Source organism: Pangasianodon hypophthalmus, chromosome 22, assembly GCF_027358585.1.
Source record: "Pangasianodon hypophthalmus isolate fPanHyp1 chromosome 22, fPanHyp1.pri, whole genome shotgun sequence".
NCBI classification, from domain to species: domain Eukaryota; kingdom Metazoa; phylum Chordata; class Actinopteri; order Siluriformes; family Pangasiidae; genus Pangasianodon; species Pangasianodon hypophthalmus.
The window spans coordinates 19,311,927-19,329,121 of NC_069731.1; the positions used below are offsets into that span (position 1 = coordinate 19,311,927).

General features: G+C 38.5%; 1 protein-coding gene and 1 long non-coding RNA gene across 6 annotated transcripts in view; one reads left to right on the top strand and one right to left on the bottom strand.

Annotated features, from left to right (window-relative positions):
- Nucleotides 1–1,568: 1,568 nt before the first annotated feature.
- ctnnd2a (catenin (cadherin-associated protein), delta 2a) overlaps nucleotides 1,569–17,195 on the top strand; it is a 265,685-nt gene continuing 250,058 nt past the window's right edge. For 4 of the 5 annotated variants that reach the window (XM_026938090.3, XM_026938091.3, XM_034298152.2 and 1 more), the window contains exon 1: nucleotides 1,570–1,884. The gene's annotated coding sequence lies outside the window, so the exon portion shown is untranslated. Of the gene's footprint in view, nucleotides 1,885–17,195 lie in introns of all 5 variants that reach the window. The other variant, XM_034298153.2, reaches the window with a different exon arrangement.
- Nucleotides 9,469–16,054, bottom strand: LOC117595792 (uncharacterized). Its single transcript, XR_004576971.2, has 3 exons — nucleotides 16,002–16,054; nucleotides 15,677–15,736; nucleotides 9,469–11,144 (listed from the first exon to the last, which is right to left on the bottom strand). It is a non-coding gene; the product is annotated as an uncharacterized LOC117595792 (long non-coding RNA).

Consider the following 17,195-nt stretch of genomic DNA (forward strand, 5'->3'; position numbering starts at 1 on the left):
AGCAGTAAGAAATGCCAAAAAGAAAAGAAATCGGATAAGCCATGTCAAAAAAAAAAAAAAAAGAATTCTTGAAGGTGTATTGAAGTGTTTTGTCATAGTCTACACGTGAAGTTTAAATATGTAGAAGTTTAAATATAAAGAGATACTTTAGAGGTTATTGACAATCATGACTAAGATTAAAATCTATAAAATCTTGTACGTGGTTGGAATTTCGATGACAAAAAACAGCTCACCAAATCCAGATCCATTCTCCAACCAACAGTCCCTAAACAATGCTTCAAGTCACCACTGATGACATCATTACAGAAAAACACCACAAGCATCCATACACAACTTCACCTGTAAGTGTCCTACCTTCAGCACACACTTTGAAGCTTTGTTACCCAACAGAACATGACTGCAGTTAATACAGAAAGAAAAACTCAGCATCTTGCACACATCACATTAAATACGTCTAAGAGCAGCCACACTACAGTAGAGGGTGTTACTTATATTTACATTTAAGGTTACTTTTTTCATGAAGGTGTTCAGGCAAACCCGTTAGCTAAACACTTTTCAAGAAAATGGTTCTAACGTGGAGGAAAGTCAAAGCCTCAGATGGCGTTTTTTATCCATCCCATGATCCGCCACCAGCCTGGAGAGCTTGTGGAGATCATTTCTTGTTCACAGTGGAGTCCAGGTTCTATTTTATATGCTGAATTAGGGAATTAAAGCTCATAAAGACCTACAGGATGTTTCTGTTAAATACCACAGGGGCAAACTTTAAGGTACATAATTAAACCTTATAGAGTAAAGCATTAAAGGTTTACCACGTAGACATTTCTAAGCATTAAAGGTACCACAGGTGTGCCCTTGAGACTACCACTCAGGGTACCATTTATACCCCCTTTTTCCCCCCCGAGAGTCTATAATAGTTTGCTAAAACACATATACTGAAATATGAGAGTACTCACACTTATTTATTTCGCAGACTGTCAAACCAGCATAAGAAAATGAATATCTGTGTCTCTGCCTGAACAGGATTCTGGCAATTAAAGTACAATAATCTGAGCAAAAGCTCTCCCACTTAACCACCAAAACTAACAAGACAACCCATTATTCTACTGCACAGCAATTTCTATAATAATTCCACTCCGAATCATTTCTTAACAGTTTCTGGGCATTTCCTGCAGTCAGGAGCAGATGGTGAGACTTGGACAATGTGCCAGTCTTCAGTGGTAATGAGCCTAATGTTTAACCTCATCACCTGAACCAGCATGCACGCATTAATACTGATTAATAAAGATGACTTGAGGGTTTTTCGCCCATCTTATAGGGACACATGGTTTAGTCTGATTTGGTTGTTATTCTTTTTTAATTTTTTTAAAAAAAATTAATGTGTTGTGGAACATTTCCACATCCCACGACTCTTACCTAGGTTTGGAAAATCTCAAGGTTGCTGAAAGTATGGCCTTTTAATTGCGCCCACGTGATCACAGAACAGGTGCGCAAATATTTTCAACCAGCAGCAGGTGGCGCTCTATGATCTTGCATTGTGTGTGTGTGTGTGTGTGTGTGTGTGTGTGTGTGTGTGTGTGTGAGTGTGAGAGAGAGAGAGAGAGAGAGCTGGGTTTGTGTGTGATGCAGGCTGGAAAGCCTCCGCCGCTCCGCTCTGTAGCTCTGCCTCCGTCGCGGTGATCCACGCTGCGCTCTCGCCCTTCCCACCGCGGACATCAGGCCACCTGATCCGTCTCCCTCCCTCCCTCCCCGGTGAGAGCAGCATCCTTCCTCTGGTGAACTGAGGACTTAGAGCGGAGGAGGAGAGGACAGAGGGAGAAAGCAGAGGAGAGGAGAGGAGAGCAGAGGAGAGGAGAGGAGTGCGCCGTTTCCTTTGCTCCTCGTCTGGTGAGTGCGCAACATCCATCCCGCTTCTTCTCTCCGCCTCTTCCAGCTCGCGCTGTTTCGGTCATGATATGATGCTCTGTAAAGCCAGGATGGCCGGAAGTAGGTAGACCACAACGCTTTCTAGCCTAACTGCATAATGCATGTTTTAGCGTGGGATTTCCGGCGTGGTGGTAATTTTGCAAGTTGTGACTCAAAAATGTGTGTTTTTGGAGCAATGCTGGAAGCGTTAGACCAGTTTCAGAGCAAAATGAGTAGCAAATGCAAACTGAGCTCACACACACACACACACACACACACACGTGATAAATATATTTTATCTAAACAAATCAAGAAGACAGGAGGCTGTGAGGATTGCACTCCTTCAGAAGTAAAGAAGGGGCTCTCTTTTGGGATGTATGCTTTACCTGGGAAGGTGCATGTGGTCTACATGTAATTAGCTTTCAGAGTAAAGCTTTAACAGTACATCAGAGCTCCTTAGGGTATAATATACCTTCAGAAGTTTAAAGATACATACTATAGGTACAAAAGATTGTCTTGCTGATGGGACCAGCCAAGTGACAAAGTAGGTGCCAAAAGTACAGTGTGGTACCTTTATTTTTAGGTTGTGCCACTTTGGATACCCGAGCTGCAGATAGCTTTGCTGCTTTTTTTCAGAATTTCTAAGATTCTAGTTTCCATTTCCAGGAGCTGAGTAACGTAGACTTACGCACTGTCAGAAATAAATACGGTACCAAACTGTGCTTTTCCATGTTCCTGGGGTGGCGCCACCCAGGGTACATCTTTTGTACTTTTATAATAAAAATAATTTAATGAACATAATTTGACCTTTTTGACCATTAATTTAAAATCGAATCCACATGCACTTTCCGAGGTAAAATGCACAAGACATGGACTCTTCATGGTACCACCCCAGCAACAAGGAAAAGTACCCTATGGTACCATTATTTCTGAGAGTGCATAACTCTACACTGCTTAGCTCTTGGAGAAAACAGATTGAAGTCTGGAAATAAAAGCAAAGCTATTTATAGTTTGAAGACTCTATAAAGTGAAATCTCTTAATCAAAGTGGAACTCAAAAATAAGTGTACCACACTGTACTGTCACTGTGGTGGTACCAATAAGGGGACATGCTTTGTACAGTGATATAATGTATAAGTAAACCTTAAAATAATTTGAGGTACCTTACTGGACCTTAAGGGCCACTGTAAAAGCTAAATAAAGGTACTACATGCACCTTCATGGTAAAAGATACACACTAAAGGTACAGTAGATGTACAATGGTACTATGCCAGTGAAAAAGAAAGGTACAGATTGGTACCTTTATATGTGTGAGTGCATGACACATGCACAGTTTATCATTGCACCAGAAAATCCATGAATTCTCCATCAAACGCTGATAAAATATCTAATATCTAACTCTCTGTTTTGGTAGCTCATCACTAGTAAAATTTTTAATTGCAAATTCCCAATCTGTGCAAACATTACAAACATTACTAATGTCAGGTCATGTTTGCTGTAAGTATCTCCGGACGTTGTTGACTCACAGAAGTGGCTCACCCATGACTCCATTCCATCACGAGCCCTTGTTCCTGTGGTGCATTAATATTTAGAAGCTCTGCCCTTTTCTCACATGGTTTTTGCACTGAATGCCTGAACGTACACCCTGCAGCTCTTTGAGCTAAAAGAGATTAATTGGTGTTGGTGTTGGTGTCTGTGCTGGAATTGAGTCAAATACTCAATGTTTAATGAGTCATACTTGGGTGGGAGTTCAATAGCTGAAGTGAATGACTGTACAGGTCAAAGGTCACGTGGGATTGTTTGAGGTAAGCCGGTTTCAGCGGCCTCTTAAGATTATTACCCGTCACACTGTATGACATGATCCTAATAAAATCCAGACCGAAGTCTGTAATGGTCTGTGTGATAAAGTTTCATACCATAGCGCTCGTTCGATTAAGTTATTGTTTCTATAGTAACAGCGTTCACAGGGACTTGTATGGCGGATGAACACATAATCTAAGCCTAATAACAAATATGTTGTTATTTAACAACGGTAAACATATAATCATTGATATGGTGAAGTTTTCTGTAAGAAATGTATTTAACATTTATAGAAGGAGTCTCCAGTTTCAGCATTTTTCTGGGAAATCTTCGGGGCAGAGGTGTTTATGCTTTATGATTTCACATGAACATGACAAGTTGTGTTTTTTTGTCTTAAGAGAGAGAGAAGAGAGAGGCTGGTGAAGGAATGACTGCTTATAGCTGCTATAACGTAAGTGAGGACTAAGCTTTTTCTTGGGACATTAAATAGCTTTAAACAAATAAAAGTAACTATAAGCAGAAAAAAATATGACGTCTCACTCTTTAATAAATAAATATTGTAATTCTTGACAATTCGCTGTATTATAGGAGGAATAAGACACTGCAGGTTGTGTTGTTATAGGAAAATAATCAACTTCTGGGAGGCGTAACAGTAACTTTGCTTCACCATATCACATTATACGATTATATGAAAATCCTCTAGCGATAGACCTGCGATTAAAGAAAATGACTGCGTTCTGTTGATCAATCAGCTTGATCTGGAAATCAGACATTCTTCAGCGGGAGTTTGAGGTAATAAGGAGATTTGTTTCTGTCCGTTTGCTTGTTTTGCTTACATTTCTCCATCGCTGCTTTTATATTTGTAGTTATTCCATGAAATCTCACACTCTTAGATTTCAATCAGAAATTTCTCACATTGACAGAACACAATAGCGCTAAACAGGCATCACATTATACGTACTAAGAGCGCCAGTCTCAAACTGAAATTTTCTTTTTTGATGTCGGATTTTGGGCAAAAACAGGCTGAAAAATTACCCAATGTAAAGCCAGCTTTCCTGAAAGACAGTTTCTCGCAGGACGGTGCTTTCTCTGGTGTGTTTTCCATCAGAAGATTCAGTCAGATTGTGTTTTGGGTAATTGTCACTGGAGCTTCTGGTACGACGGAGTGAGCTGCCAAAAGGCATTTCTCTTGATTGTCTTCCACGCCATCGCGCTCGTGCTCATTCTGAGATTGTTGTTTTTTTTTCTTCTTCTTTTTTTTTTTTTTTTGCAAGGCAGCATGCTAGAAAATCGCCATGTGTTCGAAGATTAATAGCAGAGTACAGGCGTACTTTTTTTTTGTGAAGCGGTGCTAATTTAACAGATGGACTTCATGAATGTTCCTCAAGGCCCGTGTTGATGGAGAATAATCAACTTGTGGCCAGGTCATCAGGCATGCACAAAGCTGCTGGAAGATAATAACAAATTCATGCTGTAGTGTTGTTCAGTAATGTCATTTTTAATGACGTTTCTTTCAAACCATAATGCTTATGAGGTTTTGCCTATTCAGAATGACACACATTTTAGATAAAAATGTGCATTTCCAGCCCAAATTAGCTCACAGTACTGAACACTAAAATTCTCTAAAGTATGCATTTTTATCAGCATGCCATAATCAAACTCATGATGTTTAAAACTATATTGCGGCTTACAAGAATTTCAGGATGAAATGTGGATGTATTCACAACACAACAAAATATCCAGAAAATTCAAAATATAAGGAAAAAAAACACCCCAGAAAAATAGATTGAACAGGAAAGGTATCATCATGAGCATGACGGCAGTGTATGACATCTGAGTCGCAGATTTAACATAATAAAATAAGGCATAAAATATAAGACAATATTTATTTGTTCCTTTACTATTAAGCTCTTCACATACACAATTTAATCCTTTTATAACTTTTGATATTGATGAAACATCTGTGAAATTGAACACCATTTATTATTATTATTATTTTTTTTTTTTACAATAAAAGATTTTTTTTGTCTTCATTATATCTTAAGGGTGTGCAAACTTTTGCACTGGAATGTATTGTGGGTCACTCCTGAGAAACAGACTTTTCTGAATACACAAATGTAGGCACCTACTTTCTGATGTTAAGCAAAAAAATCTAAGCACACATTTGCAAATGGCAAAAAAATAAATCATGTTTTATGCAAATTATATACGCTTTATGCAAATTAGCATATTTTATGCAAATGAGCTCCTAGTCTACATCTACATTCATCTACATTCTTTGTGAATCAGTTCTATGAGAATATCTATTGTTAAAAGCACTGTACAAATAACAATTTTATTAATCTGATTTGAAAAAAGATTGAGTGAAGCTCTTGTGGCTGAAGTGAGACCGTGAGGCCAGGGGACGTCCTCTTATTTACCTGAGTAGTGAGGAAAATTCTGCACCTTGCCACCAAATTTTGTTAGGCAACTAACAAACTAACAAATAAATAATGAAATGAAAGACCTGCTGTTTAAAAGCCTGTCCTCATCCCCCCTGCTCTGTCACGCATGATTAATTTCATCTCAGGTCATGTCACATTTCTAACCACTGGTAATATCTTTCCCTCCTGGCCTCCATTTTTTTGACAGTTAATTTGACACCGAATGCATGCTCGGGAAATTTATGTGCAGATATTGAGATGACAAACGACAGGAACAGGTTAGAACAGACCGCAAGGCCAGCACAAACACAGCGTAGCGTGCTAACAGTCTTTTTTGATTGTTAGTGCCATCTTTTGCGATCTCATTAACTTTGATGAGAGACAAACCTAATCTAATTCAGTTACTTAGGAAGTCAGAGAGTAAATCCGTTATATTAGCAGTCGTAATTGAGGCTTATACACTGTATCCAGAGCGTACGCTATATAATCTACTTCACACGTAATTGGTTCTGTAATACGCCTGACTTTCCCCGTATTGTCTTTAAGAGGCAGAAAAGTTTCTCTCTCTCTCTCTCTCTCTCTCTCTCTCTCTCTCTTTTTTTTGAGAGTGTAATTACCACTCCAGTACTGTGCTGGTGTTTACCAAGTTTGCTTTGGAGAGTTGGCATCGTGCTATTAGTGTGAAGGCCCTTTGATATGGAAATCATATTCATAGCACATCACTATGACAACATTTCATTTCTCTATGACTTTCCAACCTGCTTTGCCAACACGCAGATGCTTATGCTTCAGTTTGCACACTCAGGATGGTGTGTGCAGATATACAATCATCAGTGTCTTGTTTTTTTATGAGGTATCTCATGAGCCATCATCAGTCTCATTGCTCTGGACTTATCCAGAAAGTATCCAGCGCAGAATGATTAACAACACCTGTTTTCTTTTTCTAGTTGGCACATGTTCTTTGGTCTGATTCACCAACGTATCTCCTCTAATAATTATAATTCTCTGACTAATCTACTCTTCACTTTGTGGATGGTCTCCTCTAGGCAGAGTCGTGGTTGTGCCATATTCATTACATTTTTAATAACAGATTTAATCTCGCTCCAAGGGATGTTCAAAGTTTTTTTTTTTTAATGCCTCCGCTACTAGGTATTATGTTTTCAGTTTGTTCGTCCATCCGAAATTCTGATTATCTCAAGAATGATTGAGTAAATGTTTGTAGGATTTATATGGAATGATCACTGTAACCAGCAGATGAACTGATAAGATTTTGGAATTCAACCAAACAGGGTCAAGGTCACAGCAAGGTCAAATATCCGAAATAGTTTTTCTTCAATAGCTTCCTTCCTGTTTGAAATATATTTTAGGGTTAATATTAGTAACAAGAAGATTCCCCGTCTGTGCCACTGGCATTGAGTTTTACTTATTTTAACCAAACCCTGATCATTGCTTTTCCAGAACATTGTCCAGGATGTGTTTTTCCCCCAATTTTCTCCCCAATTTCCACCCACCAGCCAGTTCTCATAGATCATACAACAGCTACCAACCAGAGAGAGCGAAGGTTAATACATGCTTCCTCCAAACCAAACACTCTGAGGAAAGCGCTATCTGCCTTCTTCCGCATTCTAGAACTCACAGATGCCCACGATTGGCTAATGTCTCTGTGATTGACAGGAAAGACAGTAGAAAAAGACGCCGTCCCTCCCACCCAGAGAGCACGGCCAGTTTCGCTCCTTGTGGCTGGCTCCTGTTGGGATTCGTAAGGATTCAACTTGCAATCTCTCAGTGATTGATCTTCAGTGCTCCTTGGTCTTTATGAAGCTGTTTGTTTTATGTATGTTCTCTAACAAACTCTGGGGCCTTCCAGAAATCACGTGACGGACAGGTCGACTCCATGTAAATAATTATGTGATTTCTGAGGGCAGCAGAACTAATGTAGTGGCATTAGTCTGAGTCTGGTTCCTCTCAAGGTTTCTTCAGTGTGTCATCTCAGCAAGTCTTTCGTCGCGTCGCCACTGTCATGTCTGGTTTGTTCATTAGGGATCTAAATGTCCATGTAACGACATCTACAGGGTGTTCCACAAGTCTCCATACACAGGGTGTTTGCCAGCACCACGTGGGTTGTGCCTTCGTCAGTAGACGTTCGTGGACGTCCGCTTCTTGGATGGTCCACAACACTTCCAGTCTCTTTGAATTTGTTAATAGGTTTGGTGTTTTCGCCGTGTTTCCTGTTAAAGTGCATCGCAACCTTGCGACAGCTTCCCGATCAAGCCATGAGAATGATTCCAATATGTTCTTCTTTTGTCAAAGGCATTCTTAAAAGCTATCTGAAAAAAAATATACATAATATATAAAATAAGTATGAAAAATTTTGGAAGACATTTTGTTAAAGAGTGTTCATTTCCCCTCTGTATGGAGACACCCTGTACTGTTTTGGGACACCCTGTACTCTTCAAGTGCTGTACAAATAAAACTCCTACAGTTTAATACCTTCAAGTCATTTTGGTATTGCAGTATATGTTTGTCCCATTAAAATAAAAATAAAAAACTTCCCATTTCACAGCATAATAAAAAGCATAAACTGAGCATCTAATCCTCGTCTGCTGAGTCACGGCTGTCTGTCTGCATGTCTGTGTTTGCTTGAAGACAGGAGCATGAGGTGAGGAGATATAAAGATGAGAATTAAAGAATAAACAGTATGCTGTGCAAGCAGTGATGCAGGAAATGTACTGATTACAGATGCACAATCCATCATATCGGACATGTTTTTTTTTTTTCCTCTTTTTTTCCTCTTTACTTTCACTGTGCTGTTGGTTTTTTTTATGCATCTTTATGGATAAAGCATCAAATAGCTCGATCAGTACCACTGAGTTTTACAATGTGTGACTAAACCTTGTGCAGTTTTGTGTCCTCAAGAAAACACAGGATCATAACAAAGATTTTTGTCTCACACAACGGACTGGAACGTGTGTATCGAGCCTTTCTATTTTTAGGAGCCTATTTTTAGTGGTGCAGCAAATTCGCTGCCCCGCAAGACCTCTTCCCATGGGGTCACTGATTGGTTCATTTCTGTCTGCAGGGGAAAAATGAGGGAAGGGACATTTTCACTGATATTTTAAAGTCTCCTTAAAAGTGTCATTTTAAACTTTTATAAAGAATGAAGGGTCAGCTTGCACCTTGGTGAAAACAGCATCCTTGAACATCCTCGAATTAGCACATCCTGCCACCACAACGCAATGCTTCCAGTTACAATTATGCTGACATAAAGATGCTGACATGCACTAATGTTGCCAGCTACGTTACCTAGCTAATGACCTCATTAGCATACAATATTTGAATTTTAATATCTAGCCGGATTCATTAACAATCTAGCTAATGCTATCCTATCATGTAATTAAACTAAACAATATCAAGCTTTAGGCTGTTTGTTTATAAGCCTGTAACCAATGCTGCACTTCTGGGGCTCCTCAAAACATCATATATGTCAGATGATAAACTAGTGAATACGACTTCATTCTGTGTCAACTGAAGTCAATATGAAAGCACAGAGTTTTTATTTGTTGGGTTAATAAAAAAAGAAAATTGCAAAAAGAAAATCCTTGCACTTGTGTGGAAAATCGTTTGCTGTATTTGTTCACATTTAGACTTCATGTCACTGCTGCTCATTCTTATCAAACGGAAACAACTGAAATATTTTTTTTTCTTTAAATCATACGGACTGACTGAAGTTCGAGAAACTTCTCCACTGGACCACGGGACACCTCATAAACTCGTCTATCATCCAGAATCCTGAATTTCCCACATCATCGGCTCCGAGTGTTTTCCTCACAGCACTCAAACGCGGAACAATTCTGACAGAAAACTAGCTACTGTTAGACTAAATGTAATGTATAAACCAAGAGCCAAGGTTGCTAGCAAGCTAGGAAACTATTTATTTATTCATTCGTCTTCAGTAAGCACTTCATCCCGGTCAGGGTTGCTGTGAATCCGGCATCTATACCAGGAACCCTGGGCCTGAGGATGGGACACATTACAATGCACAGCAGCCTAACTAATACATATTCAAAGCCATTAGACAGGTTAACATTTGTAATTAAATAGTATTATGTAATTAAAATTATTAGTTAGGTTTCCTGTTAGCCTAGCTCACATTAGGCTAACTATTATGTAATCTCAAACATTAGCCAGGTTCACTAGGATTGTTAGTAATCTAGCTAACATTAAGCTAACTGTTGTGTAAACCAGCAGCCAAAGCCGCTAGCAAGTTTTAGTCCTTATGCTCCCAGAGCTACGTAAAACTGGGTGCAGGTTGTAAACATTTCTGTGAAATGGCGTAAAGGGTGTCATTTCAGTATCAGGGTCTTAATTTACGTCATTATTTTAACCCGTAAATTATTTAACAGAAATATTTGTGTACATATTTAAAAGTGAAAAAGAAAAATCTGCATTTTTAATATGAAAGATCTATATTTAGTCACTTAATGTAAGTCCTTCTAAACTTTTTAGGCAAACGACCCATGTGTCGCTTGATGTAAAAATGGCTCTGAAAAAAAGTGAAATAAATATTAAAATTTACGATGCTGAATATTGACTTTGTGAAAATGCTTATGTCATGAAACATGAGAGGATTTTCAGGGGAACTCAGAGAATGTCAGTGTTTTTCAAACTCTGTGAAGGAACTGCAGGAAATCAACAAGTCCAAAACCCACACAAGAGATTCGCAGATAATGAGTGCTGGAACAGCAGCGCCGAGATCTGACCTGGATCAGGTGAAGCTCATGGCTGATTTTCAGAGGAGACTTCATGGAGAGCAGCGATGGTCACCACTCGAGCATCACAGCACTGACTCCCTGCAGCTCGAAACTGTGGCAACCATTAGCAGTGCCGTTACCATGACATCAGTCCATCGGTGATTACGGGGCTCCTCGCTGTGCTCCGCCGGGAGTCGAGGGTGGCCGTCGTCGTGGTGACGGGGAGGAGGACAAAACCGGTGCATGAAAACGAGGTGCTGCAGTTTTATCTAGCAATTTAGGGAATAAAAAGTTGAGATCTTTTTCATCTTTTTCAGTGCACTCTCAATCAAAGATCTGTGGATGATGTAATGTCATATTAATGTTTTACACACACACACACACTTTGAAGATCTCACCACATTACAGAACACTAGATTCCTTCACTGGTGGAAAATTCAGGAAGGAAGGAGAACATGGGAGAACAACATACATTCATAGTTCATAAATTCTTTTAAATTCATTTTAAATACAATTTAGTGTAGCGATTCCACCTACCAGCATGTTCGTGGAAACCAGAGAACCCGGAGGAAACCGCACGGACATAAGGAGAACATGACAGTAACCCAAGCTGGAAAGCCACCACATAGAACCAGATTCCAAAGAAAATGTATCTTATAACTAAGAGTTCTGGCAAAGGTTTTCTCTCAACATCTTTTCACGAAACGTTTAAGAGAATCAGAAGAGTTCTAAAGCTATCATATCGATGTGGTCAACCCCTTTGCCATGGACGATGGTTCAAAATAAAATATGACGAATTTGAGACAAGAAGAAAGGAGGAACGAGGACACTACTAGGACCATTACATCCTTTTGTAGATTAGAAATATGTAGATTTACACAGTAGTGGATAAACTGGACGTGACTCCGGTTTCCAGCCATGTTACTCCAAATGTGGAATAATGTGGAATGTTGTTGTTCTTTCGGCTGCTCTCGTTAGGGGTCGCCACAGTGGATCATTGGGCCACATGTTTGACTTAGCACAGATTTTACGCCGGATGCCCTTCCTGACGCAACCCTGCCATTTTATCCGGGCTTGCGACCGGCACTGAGTGTACGCTCCCCGTGGCTGGGTTGAATCGAACCCGGGCCGCGGTGGTGAGAGGGCGGGATCCTCAGCTGCTAGACCACCAGGGACCCCAAATGTGGAATAATTATTCCAAATGAATTTTGATGAAACAAAAACCTTGCTGTAAATGATGTGAGTGGATTTGGTTACTTTCTGATGGCAGCTTCATATTATATATCAATTATAATTTAACATATATAACGTTAAATTTCTTTTAGTATACATCTAACTCTCTGTGCTGCTGTAATAGGTGAATTTTCCTCTGGGATGGATAAAGTCATCTATCTATCTATCTATCTATCTATCAATCAATACATCCATATTGTGCTCATTATTATTCTGACACAGTTACAAATACAACAATTGTGTTCCTTTGACAGTATTTTAACGGTTGGATTGTAGAATCATAAACTGCTGTAGTGTTTTAGAGATCAGAGATGATAATCTTAGGTTTCTGAAATGTCCAGTATGATGTATCATGAGCATTTCAGCTGAAGTTGTGTTTTAGATGAGGACTACACACAGGTTTAGGCTGTAAAGACGACTGGTTTGGAGTTCCTCAGAAACAACGCAACAAAACAAACCGTCTCTGAGCATGCAGATGTAGAAATAGATGATCTACCACTTTATTATGTTTTTAAAAAATACCAGGGTCATGTTTCAGTGTTAATTTTCTTCCTTTATAAGCTTTTATGAGCATGTGAAACCCTTTTAACTGTGAAATTAAGATATTACCAGGGGAGAAAAATGCATTTAACCTTTGCCCCTTAATTTCATTGTGTGATAAAAATGACAAAAAAAAAATCCTTTCTGCCTCCCGCCATCAGCGACCCACCCCTCCTCTGTTTCTGAGAATGTGAGAAAGAAAGCACTATTGTTGTCAGTGTGGTGATATTGTGCAGTCGGCATGGCGTGATTATTGAATTTATCTCTGCTGCGGCGCCAGAAAGAACGAAATTTGGGTCTGTTCTTGTGGCCTTTGTCTAAATGAGTGTGTTCAAGGAGTGATAAGCCACAGAAAGGCTCCTTTGGTAAGACACTTCTTTTCAGTGCTGGAATCAGGTCGACCTTGGAGATAATACACGGCCTTGTCCCTGTTTGTCACATTCGAGGACAAACTGATTATATTCTCCAGAGGCTTGGCCGAATACTGGAGCTGTCATCCTCTCGCCCACGGCGCCATTAAGCTCAGTCAGAGTCAGACTTGTGCCGATTATCTGCTGTAGGACATCCTGCGATATTCTACAGGCAACTAAAGGTTATAAAGATGGTTTTACAGCTCAGGTGATGCTGAACATTTGTATATCCAAATATTACAACTAAGAGGCTCTAAAAGCTGTTTAGAGGATACGAAAGAGGTTTGAGGGGAGCATACAAGCTATCAGAGAATATTTACATCACATTCAGAAATGCAAACGTTGATATTATTTTGAATATGAAAGGAATAAAACACTGTGTGTGTGCTGCTGTTATATGAAAACAATCAATGACAGGGTGGTGCGATGAAGCAGAGTTACTAGTATGACCCCAAAGTTGATTATTTTTCTATAGCAGCATGTCCTGAAGTGTTTTATTCCTCATACCACAGCAGTTTGCTAACAATGACCTTTTTTTAGTTATTAAAGAACAACACATCATTTTTTTTCCGTTTATAGTTACATTTAATGTTCTGTGAAACATCCTTATGTATTAACAGGTATATTGTAAAGAGTCTAATTAACACCTTCTGAGACGTAACCATGCCAGCAATTAGCTAACGATATCTGGGGGTGGCGGAGTAAAGAGGTTATCTAAAAATAAAAAATAATGGATGAATCTGATGTAAAGAGCACCACGATGAAAAGCATCCATTATCTGTCATAAAAGCTTTTTATCAGCTTTTACCAGCGTTAACTTATCAGTATTTTTTTAAAGGCTTATTTAGCTAACATTATACATTAAATGCTCATGTTTGTTTTGTTTACTAGAAGATTCCATATGATCTCATAGATACTGAGTTACCATTTGCTAAGAGTTATTACAGTATAATTTTAGTGATACACATCTTTACCAACACAGTTCTGTCTAATTTCTACTGTCACAGCGCTTTTAGTTTACAAGGCTGTGTGCTAAATCATTAGCCTCAGTCATTAGCAAGTTTATGCTCATCGTACTCGGAGTCGGCGACTGAAGTCCAAAAGTTACATCACTGTTTACCTGGGGAAAGTTTCTCGTATTCAGAGTCGGGTTACGCACGCGATTAATTTCTATACTCCACGTTCAGATTATTAAAATCACCTGTGTGTAGTTCATGCCTCCGAGGCTGCAAAATTTTTCTTGAGTGGAAGTGATCGAGACAGGGTTTTTCAGTAGCGTCTAGACCACCACCATTAAACAGGAGTACTTGCTTTTGAGCCTGGGGTATAAAATGCGGCGTTTTAAATATTGGCCCTAAATGTCATTCCACCGTTATTTTGAGTGAATTCACAGCCAAAACATGAATCAAACTGTCAGACGGTGGAGCTGGACTTAATTCTGCTCCTCGCTGGAGCTGAGATCCCTCGAGAAAAAAATGCACTTCGAAAGTTCAAGGGCAGAATCGTTCATAACTGAGACACGCCTCTGTGTTACTCAAACTCCGCCCTGCTCGCGTAAATCTCGAGGAAATTCTCAAGTCTGTAGTTACGGCTGAGATCTGAATACCAGTGTGCACGATTTCGGTATTAAATCCTCGCAAAGCGCGCTTAACTCAACTCTCTGATTGTCCGTGTTTCCTAGTTGCCTAGCAACAAGTTTCTCTGGATTTGAACTACTTGAATGTATTATGTGTTCATCAAAATTTTAAGGATTTTTGATCAAATCTACATTCAAGGCGTCCACATATAAGAAAATTCCTGATGCCTGCCAACCAATCAAAAATTTATATTTTTTCATGGCCATGTTAGAAATATTTTCAGATAATATATTATTAAAAATTGAGATCAGTTTTGTGTCCGTTTAAGAAAAAAATGTGCAAAATTAAAACGGAAATACTCCATGTGCACATCCTTTTTATTGTCATATTTATAGTACAGTCCTAATGTGACGTTTTGATTACTTTTTAAAGATGTCGTGTAAAAAATCTTCTCTGCGTAAAAATGACATCTTAGCAAATGAAAATATCTTTAATATAGTCAAATATATCTACTATGTCCTTTTATACGATTACAATAAACTAAACATTATTTTTACACACACTTCCAGACATTTATTACAAATTTCAAGCTTGAAATGATCTTGTTCTGCTGGCAGATAATAATAATATTTATAATAATCTTATAATAAGAAATATTTAAAAAAACTTACCCATACTGAAAATATAATTATTGTAAGATATCTTTTTTTTCCTGTGTAAATATTTTTAGGTTTGTTTGTTTACTTATTTTGGGGTGCCATTATATTTATTTCACATCTAATGATAACACATGGAGTGATAAAAACAACTTGTTGATGAATATTAACAGCTAACACCTCTAAATACTTTGACGTAATGAGGATTGATGTTTCAGCAGTATATTTGGAGTAAACTTTTTTTTTTATATATATCTAAGAAAGTGAAAATCTCTGCTGTAATTCCAGCAGTTTCACACGAGAGCAAAGTTTCTGTGGGTAAAAACTCCACACCAGCTCTGAGCCTCCCAGGGTAGGAAAAACGAGGTAATGATTTATTACTAACCTCAGCGAATGTGAATATCTCTGTCCTTCCCATTGGGCACGGCCACATGGCGTCCACTTCCTGTAAAAAAAAAAAAAACAACACTGCCCACTTTTTCCCTCAGAGTAATGAACTTACGGCCAGCGCCGAGATAAGAGATTAGTCTGATTAAGCAGTCTGTGCTTCTATAAGAATGGAAGATTCCTCACTTTAATCTGTGCTGGAATTTATCTACAGACCTTAAAGCAGAAATCAATAGAAACCTGGACGCTTGCCCAGGAATCAAAGCAAATCTCGGTTGTGTATGGAAACTTTGGCTACCTTGAGTTCTTCTTTTCGTACGTACCATATTTCCTGGAATATAAGAGACACCAGAGTTGCACACACCGCCAAGCAAAACGGTCCAAAATAATAAAATAATAGATGCAGTTCTGCTAATGTTTAACACTTGAGTAGGCGTGGTCTTGCTTAAACCATGGCTGTTTACTGAAGTTGTATTTTGGGTTCATCATCTTATTTCGCTTTATACCACAGTGCTGTTGAATCCTCGATTCTGCCTGATTAATTTTCTAGAAAATTAAAAGCAGCTCTGAGAGTAGCCACAGGTTTATATTAATGCATCATCGTATCGTATTCTATAGCAACAGCATCGTTTACAGGGACTTGTACTACAGACGCTCCACGTAAGCGGAATAAAACCCGTGTGTAATCATTGATATGTGAGATGTTTATTTAACATTTATGGAAGGAGTCTCCAGTTTCAGTGCTTTGTAACATTCAGAGGTAAAGCTGTAAATTTTTGTAAGGTTTCCAACATTCTTCAAGAGAAAAGATTTTACGCTTTGCGATTTATTGGGAACATGACAAGCTGTGTGTTTTTTGTCTTATTAACTGTTGAAGTATCAAAGTGTGGGCGATATGATGACGTAATATTGATATCTTGATAAATTAGGCCACAATACACTTTTCTGTGATATCATGGATATCATAATATATTTTTATGTTTTTCTTTAAAATAAATTCAATTACAAACTTACTGGTATTAAAATTTTGTACTTAATCATTAAAATCAACATTTTAACATTTTTACAGACTTCTTTTCAGTATTAAATATATAAACTTAGTGTATATCCTGATACATATCGAGTATCGTAGAATTGCCTTCAGGAATCATGGCATGATATTTTTATCATATCACTCAGCCCTGCTCTAATGTGACTGAAATAATATTTCAGATTTATTTTACTTATTTTATGAATTTTACTGTGTAATAATCTAAATTTGTTGTTGTATTGATGTGAGAAGTAAGTGAGAGCATTTGGGGAGTTCAGTCTGGGATTGTCACCTGTTTCTATCATAACAGAAATACCAGTTAAAACTGCATGAATTATTTATATAAAAGGCCGAAAATTCAGCTTTCTCTCCGAGATTGAACCATCTGCTACCTGCTGCAATGGCTGAGATTCTTTCTCTGAATACACGCATTAGGAGAAAATGACTTCGTATTCTTTTGTGTGGGCAGGGAATATTAAAAACCACA